Raw genomic sequence first — 8,434 nt, 5'->3', positions numbered from 1 at the left:
AGCAGAGATGAATCTTTCAGAGTGGTCATTGCTGTTGTGGTGGCTGACAGACAGAGAAGACTTTTCAGAATTGATTTTCTGTTTTTTAAGCTATTCCAGCCTCTTTAGAATGCGGTCAAAGGGGTTTGTTTTTATATTTCCCTAATAAGATAAGCGCCAACCCTTCCCCGAGCATTTTTATGCCACAGGTGTTCACCTTTTTCTATGCAGAGGTTTATTCATTACTCTGTGGTTATAGATTGCTGAAGTCTTAGATCAAGCAGAGTGGAAAAAGTATGTATAATCTAATTTACTACTTGATAAAAAAGTATTTCATATCTGCTTTTTTTTGTAAGAACAAATTTGATTGATTTTCTTCACGAGAACTCTGAAAACGTTCATTCATTTGTACTTGCTTACCTTTCAAAAGCTTTGAACTTACAGCTTAATAACCTGGTGAATACAGCATGAGAGGTGAAAACATAAATGTTGCATGTTGAAGATGCTTTCTGGTAAATGCATACAGCAATACCAGCAGACACGATGCTGCCAATGAAAAAAGTGAGGCCTGGAGATGGGAATGCGGCTCGTGTGCTGAGGCTGGGCTTTGTCTGGGCTGCTGTTGACGTGGCTCTTTTGCTCTGCTCAGACAGACGCTGTCACGGGGAGCTGGCGGGGGTCCGTGTGCTCTGGAAAGAGAAATTTGTTTTGTTTTGGCATTAGGAGGCCGCACTCATGTGACACCACTTTGGCTCAGTGCCTCTGGGCTGCGTTCGGTCACTGTCGCGGCTGTGCTTTGTTCCAGAGCTGTTGTAATGCTGTGGTCATCTGCTGAGACCCAGGAAATCCCATTTCTCTTCTTTGGCTGCCATTTTGCCCAAGCTGCTGCAAATTTTGTACCCTAATCAGGTCAATGGGAGTTTTGTTACAAACTTAAACGAGGACAGGCTTCGTTCTTTGGCTTTTGCCTGGCGGTTGCTATTGGAGCCAAAGCATTAGGGAAGGGTTGGTGTGGCTACGGTCTGCCAAATCAAGGCTCCTTGTTACTGCACATATAGATAATATTTAGTGTGAATGTCAGCTTCATTACAGATGCAGAACTAAATGCTTGGCCTTTGAATTTAATGGGAGTTTTGCCATTGATATCAAGCAAGCCAAATTTTCTTCCAGAAAATGTTGATAATCTATCTGTGAGACATCTGTGGTTGAAAGAATTATGGAAATGGCTTGTTTTCCAAAAGCAGAGTAACCCCTCCTGTGGGGTCAGACCTGCTTACAGTTTCCAGAGGCAAGTAGAAGAGTAGATGTTAGATAATGAGTGATCTCTTGATCCTGAATTTATTTGCCTCTGTTGAAGAAAGCAAATATAATTTTACATGTTGATTAAGAGAAATAACTGCTTTATTACTTTTCCTATGTTCTCATTAACTGTTGCTCCTACTGAGATAAGTTCACATCTTTTATTTCACCTTAACTTTGAAAGCTTCCAGAAGGATGACTTTATACTCTTTCCTTTGATAGTAGTGAAGCAGACTGCAGCTTTTGGAACCATTTTGCAGTGTGTTAGAAAGGACAGTGTGGTCGTGGCAATGAAATCCAGTGTCTACTATCATAGTAATTACTTCAATTAAATTTTTTAGAACCTCTGAAACAAGAGGTGAACTTAATGTGTTTGCACCGTACATGCATGAAAGGTAGTATCTTGCTTTAGAGTTCAGAAAAACATTGCATGGACTAAACTGCTGCTTATTTTTACAAATTACACGCACTCAATGAACTACTGAATATCTGTTTACCTAATTGTTATTTCTACACTCTTTTCAGTTACTTTCAGTTGTTCTTTGTTGAATAAGTCATGAAGAAGTCTTATACAAGCAGGACAACAGTCCCAGCCTTGGCAGTGCGTGATGGCTGGTGGGGATCTGCTGCAGCCCACCTATATGGGGTGATAACCACTTATGTGCAATTGTGCTGCACACAATCTCAAGTTGTAAAACGATGCTCACTGACATCTGAGTGTAAGTGGGGAATACAGTGACCAGACTATGTTCTAATTTGGGATAAAACCAAACCAGATACTCATCCTTCGACCTCTCCTAATGTTCAGCACTGTGTCCATTCTGCTTCAGTTTGGAAAGCTGGGCCAAATTGTTTTGATTGTGCTTGCAGAGGCTGAGGGGAGAGTGCCCAGAATGGGGGATAAAGGTCTGAAAGAGGAGGAATAGTTGGGTAACAGGTTGAAAATTGCTTCTTTCTCCTACACATCTTATTGTTCAGTGGGATTTAGAGCCCAGCAAACTGTAGGGAGACTTCAATTGTCTTTGGAAAATGTGATTTCCTTAGTTGAAATGGCAAGAATTTTTCTAATGCTTTACAGATTTTAATAATGCTTCATAATTAGAATTAAAATTGTCTTACGTGTAGCACAGCACTACTTACAGGATAGTATTTGCTACTATTAAAGCATATCCAGGGATAGAGATCAAGCTAAATAATACCAACCAGTCTTGTTTTCTCTCCACTTACAGAAAATGAGATTGAAATAAGAGTGAATCGCTAAATAGAAAAGGCAAAGGTATGTATATGGTAACAAAAACACAACGGCTGTGGGTATGATATGCTCCTTTATACACAAGAAAACGTAGCTTCTGTTTCCTTTAGGACTAAATGCAAAATGGTGTTGTTTGCAGTGGTAAAGGAAAAAAAAAAAAAAAAAAAAAAAATCTGAATCAGGATGAGAGATTTAGATATCAGTGCTTTAATATTCCCCCTATTTTCATCAGGAATAGAGAGGAACTGAAGCCTGTGGCATTATATGGCTGACTGGTGCTTTTTGCCCGTTGAAATGTTCTTCCCATGTGTACTGCACTGGCTTTTAAGAATTTATGTGGGGGAATTTGTCACTAGGTGGCAGAATTAGACTGTATTAGTACTATCATTTTTTATGATTTGTCTGCTTGGCTTCTTTATAGTCCATAAATGTCTCTATGACTATATCAAGCATCCCAAAATATTTTGATTTTAAAACAATTTCTAATAAACACGGCACTTTCAGAGGAGCGATTCTGTGGAATAGCAGATATAGCCTGTTGGATGTATGTTTATGCAAGTGTGAGTAATGTTTCACTTTGAATTTGTGATTACTCTGCTCTTTGCTCCTGCGTTTTGAAAGTACTAGTGCTCAGATTTGCAGATGACCTCTAAATGGAGGCATGTTTGTTTGGTACTTTCTGAAGATGCTAACATTCAACTATTGCTTTAACTACACTTACAGAGGTATTCATATGCACAAGTGTCTCTTCCTGTCTCTAAGTGCTGTTTTTCATGCAAAAATGTCTAATACATAGGAAAGTTGAGGTTACTTATTTGTACCACTATGACCTCTGGTTTAGTCGCTGCTGCTCTGGTGTAAGAATGGCTTCTGCCTCGTTAGCTGAACCCTTCTCTGAGGGACATGAGCAGACATGAATGTGCCCTGCTCTGACTGGAGTGGTGGCAGTGGTACTATGCACGTTCTGGTTTTGATTTGTGACTTAGCTTCTATTGAGAAAAATCACTGTGTTGCCACATAGGTTTGACGGATGTGTCAGTATGGGAATGGTGCTGCAGAACTTGGGGCATGTGATTTGGAAGGAAAGTGGTTGTGCTTTGAAAACTTTGTAGAAATATTTCTGATGCCTTGCTATGTGCTGAAATGTTTGGGGTCTTTGATGTTTGTATGAGATGTTCTTTTCTGCTTTAGAGGATATCTGCGTGTCATGTAGTAAGTGGTTGTGAACCAAGAATGTCCTACAGAGTTTGTTTTGAGGTCACTAAAGGAGCTCCTGTTATATCTATATTGCCTCCTAGTAAATACTACAGATTTTAATTTATAAGAACATCCTTAATTCAAGCATTAGGCAGATTTTAAAAAATAGGAAGGCTCAAAGAATTTAATGTTTTCCAAGCAGACATGATGGAAATCACGTAATTTAATACTCAGGTTAGCTTATATGGGCTATAATTATTATGTAGATTACAGCAGTTTCCAAAGGTCTCTCTAGCACAGTTTCAAAGGTGAAAAATATAACATTACTTGATTGTGTTTCTACTCCTCCCTTCCCTTCTATTTCTTCCTGATATTTTGGTATGTTGGAAGTTTGAGGGATGTGGGTGCAAAGGAAGCTCTGAACTTTTCGTGCAGCCATTTTATGTGCTTTGGAAGAAGAATGTAATTATGATAGCAGAATTGTTTCTGTCAGTGAAAGGTACAGACATGCATGCCCTTTTCTGGGGCTTTGTTAGAAAGCGTTTCTATCACTTTTCAAGTGTCTAAGACACTGGTCAATGAAAACCTTGCCTCAAACACTTACTTACAAAACAGTAAAAATGCAGTTGAAGAGGTGCTCTGTGGGAAGGCACCAGCTACAGAAGCAGTGTTAAACAAATAGAAGCAAGAGAACTGCAACTGGCAGATGTTCAGCTATCAGGAGAATAACATTAAATTCATTAGTGATGAAAATAATAAATCGTTTTCTTTTCTAATTAACACTCTGAGGCTTGAGTGATGTCTGCTAGGAATCAGGCAACTCATTTTCAAGTTTTCCAGAAGTTCTAATTCTGAATATTGTCAAGAAACCAGAGCTTGCTTAAAAAATTCTTATGAAGTATTACAGCATAAGTTGTAGCCCTTGTCCAGAAAATAACAGGCAACATCTAATCGCTGGCATCATCTAAGCAACAGATTTTGTTTACAAATTCTTGCTCATGGCTGGGCTGGAATAACTGTGGAGAAGCCACTATTGTTGCAGAGATTAATTACTCTAGTTAAAACATACACCTTATTTCTGGTGCATAGTTCATTAGCTTCTGTCTCCAACCTATGCATCTTATTGTGCCTTTGTTTTCTGCATTGAAGAGCTGAGACCTCATCATGAGTAGAGTCAGAGTGACGGAATCATTTGAGTTGGAAGGGAGCTTTGAAGGCCATCTGGTCCAACTCCCCTGCAATGAACAGGGCCATCTACAGCTCTTGTTTAGTCTCTGTTTAGATTCTTTCTAACTATATTTAAATTTCTTTGTGAAGCACAAAGCAAAAATCTCTTTAAGTAGTTTTACTGTAGGTTGGTTGCATCGCAGGTTGCATCCATGCAAATTGATAGCAATTCTCTGCTTGGTTTAACTTCCAGGAAGTCTTCATATAATATGTCATTTTCCACTAATGTCTACCTACAGACTGCTTGTATGTGTGTGTGTTTTTGTGTGTGTATATACATATATGTGTATATTCATGTAAATACGTAAGGACTAAATAGCACAGGAAGTGTAAGTCAAGCCTGAAGTAATTTGTTGCTCCAACTGTTGGATTTTTTGACATTCAAAAGACTTCAACTCTGTTTTCTTAAATACTGCCCACATATTATACACAATCAAACAGTAAGTTTCTAGTTTGTATTCAGCTAGATAGAGGTTCAATAAATCAGAAAACAACTGCTCCGTTTGAAGGAAGTTTTCTCTCCCTCTTTGGTAAAGTACAAGAGAATTCTGTTTAAATGAAGCATGCAATTTTAATCAATTGTACCCTAAAAAAAAAAATAATAAGACAAACAGCTGCTGCTTGTTAATTACTGAGTGTCTTCACCAATGGACTCATCATTTATTTGCTGCTTTCAGCGCAGCCTTAAATTCTGTAAATAAAGGTGCTACTGCCATGCGATGTGACTGCTTGTACATTTGCAACAGAGCAGCTCGGATAATACATGGAGAATTTATTTCAAAAGACAATTATGTGACCTTCACCCTCACAGATCCGTTGTTGTCATCTGATGATCACGTTTGCTGTGAAAGGTCAGATTTTATGAAACCAAGAGAAAAGCGTATTTAATATCCCTAGCTGAAAGCTGAATTTCTTGATAATCATTATACCAGGCTGCGAAGATTTCCCACTCTGCTAAACTCTACTCTTCTCATGTAGAACCATGGGCCTATGTGGATTGGAAAGGACCTCCAGGTCAACCAGCCTTCTGCTCAGAGCACATCCAGGTGGAGCAGGTTGATCAAGGTTGTTCACTTGATCTCTGAAGATCTCTGAGGATGGAGATGCCACAAATCGCCCCCTCTGCCCACAAGAAGCCCAGGTTCTAACTGCTCTAGCTTCTGGCAAGCGTGGTGAACCTCTACAGGGCTCACTGCAGCACGTCAAGGTACTTGTAATTAATTTATTTTCTTAGCCCTGACGTCTTTAATCACTAGTTTTGTATCCATCCCTTACTTTGGGTTTTGAAATGAATTGGCTCTTATGAATCCGCACTGATGGCTCTGGGAACTAGATGGCTCCCTGGGTGGCCTTTATAAGGAAATTTTTCAGAGATGTTTCAAGGAAAATATTAGACTTGAAAGCCATTTTTAAGCTCAGATAATTTAATATTAATAGGGAAATCACAATAGCAAGCAGCAGTAGGAAGCAATCATTGCAGCTTATTGTCCAGTTAGGCTATATCAGTGATTTGAGTCTGTAAAATGCAATTTGTTTGGTTCAACTTGTTCATCTACTAACTTGGTATGCTACTGCCTACCTTTCATATTAGAAATCAAGAAGGAAGAGGGATATAAGTGTTCTGTACCTGTAATTTGTCTGACCCTGTCTTCACCTTCAAATCTATTGTTTGTGTCCCATTCAATCAACACATGCCTTTTCCATCTTTAGCCTTTTCTCCTTTATTTTTTTCTCTCCATAGCTCTTCATTTCATGGTATTTATTTCCTACAAGTTGTCTTTTACTTTCATTGACAGCTCCTCTTTTAGGCTGATATTGTCCTGCTGCCCCTTTCTGACCACTGGGTGCTGAGGGCTGCCCAGGAGCTCTCCCTTGGCCTCCGATGGAGATCTCTGAACATGAAATAGAAGAGTTCAAGAGGTTTGGTGCTTAAAGTTTAAAAACAAACAAAAAAAAAAAACAACAAAAAAACCCACACGAGCCACAGTTTATCCTTGTGACATATTCTTAGGGGAAGTATAGCACAGTCAAACAAAGCTTCAGTTCAACTGGGCAAAACTTTGTTCCTTCCTTTTCCTTTTTGTCTTTCTCCCTTTTCTCTTGCTCCCCATCACGAGTAATTTTAGCACTAAGCATTACCTCCACTCTCTGTTGTTGCATTCTTATTTTTAGTTTGCCCTTGCCTCTAGGTTTCTCCTTCAGATTTCGGATTTGCAGCTGTTGCCTTTTTATTGTCTTTATTTGTCCTCTTCAAGCAAGGAGAGGCAGTTGTGGGCCTCTCCAGGTGACTCTGGGGCTGTACCAGTGTTGGGTATTTACCTGAAAGGTACCAGCTTTGGGTTGCCTAGCTGATAAACGCTGATAACTATAAAATGAGAAATCCAATGTAAGGTCTAGTTTAGTTCAATAAAGAGAAGTTACAATTAATTGTCAATTTCCAGGATGCAAGCACTTTATTTGATCATCTGTTGTCTTTTCAGGGCATTTTAAGAGCTGCTGAAGCCATTTCAAAGTCACTGTAGAAGATCACACTTGAAGTATTTTCTCATGTCTGTAGTACAAGCCCTTAGCAAAAATTTGAATGCTGTATGACATGAAGGACTGCTGACTGATCACTGTGATATAGGACCTGTTGTTTAGGTAAGCAAGCTGGAAACCACAAAAAGTTAGAATATTGTATTGTGGAATGTGAAGACTGACGTGCTACTGGAGGGTAGGATATTGCTGTGCTACTGAAATGAATTTGCCCAACAGTATTTTTTGGAAAAAAAAATATTTGCTCTGTATTTTCCATAGGAGAACCAATGAATGGAGAACAGCTTCTTCAGCTGTTGGTGTGAATGATGAGTTGGCAACCTGCAACACTTTGCAGAAAGGACAGGAAATGCCCTGGTCTAATGTAGCAGGTAAGTGTTAAATAAAATAAATAGTGTTAATTTAGGTTACTTGCATTATAAGTAATATTACAACTTTAACATTTATATAATATTTCTATATGTTATTTACATTGTAATTGCCACAATAACATTATAATACTATAAATGGCATGTTATTGTGCTCTTTCAAATTTCATTTATCAGTATATTCTGTGACTGTATATTTTCTCTTTAGCTGTTATCAGTTAATTTATCTGAAACATACTTTGTAACCGTTTTCTCTCACCACTGACAGAAATTAACAGATGAGCATTTTAAATCTCTACACAATAGGTTTTCTCTGCAGGTATTTTTCTGTTAATTCCCTTTTTTTTTTTTTCTTTTTCTTTTTTTTTGAATGCACGTGAAGGTACACGGCCTGATAAAGCGTTTTACTCCTCTGGTGGCTGTTTCTCAGGAAGGACACAATAAGTGCTTCTGCTTTTTGTTATCTTATCCAATGGGATTTAACTTCCACTGTTTTGCCCTTGTACTTAGATTAAAAATATAGATCAAGATACAGTGGGAAAAATACATACTCTATATACATCTAAGGTACAGTGGG

Source organism: Centrocercus urophasianus, unplaced genomic scaffold (assembly GCF_019232065.1).
Source record: "Centrocercus urophasianus isolate 14NV4802_14NV808 unplaced genomic scaffold, USGS_Curo_1.0 seq_17, whole genome shotgun sequence".
Taxonomy (NCBI): domain Eukaryota; kingdom Metazoa; phylum Chordata; class Aves; order Galliformes; family Phasianidae; genus Centrocercus; species Centrocercus urophasianus.
Note: the sequence above shows the minus strand (reverse complement) of the source record.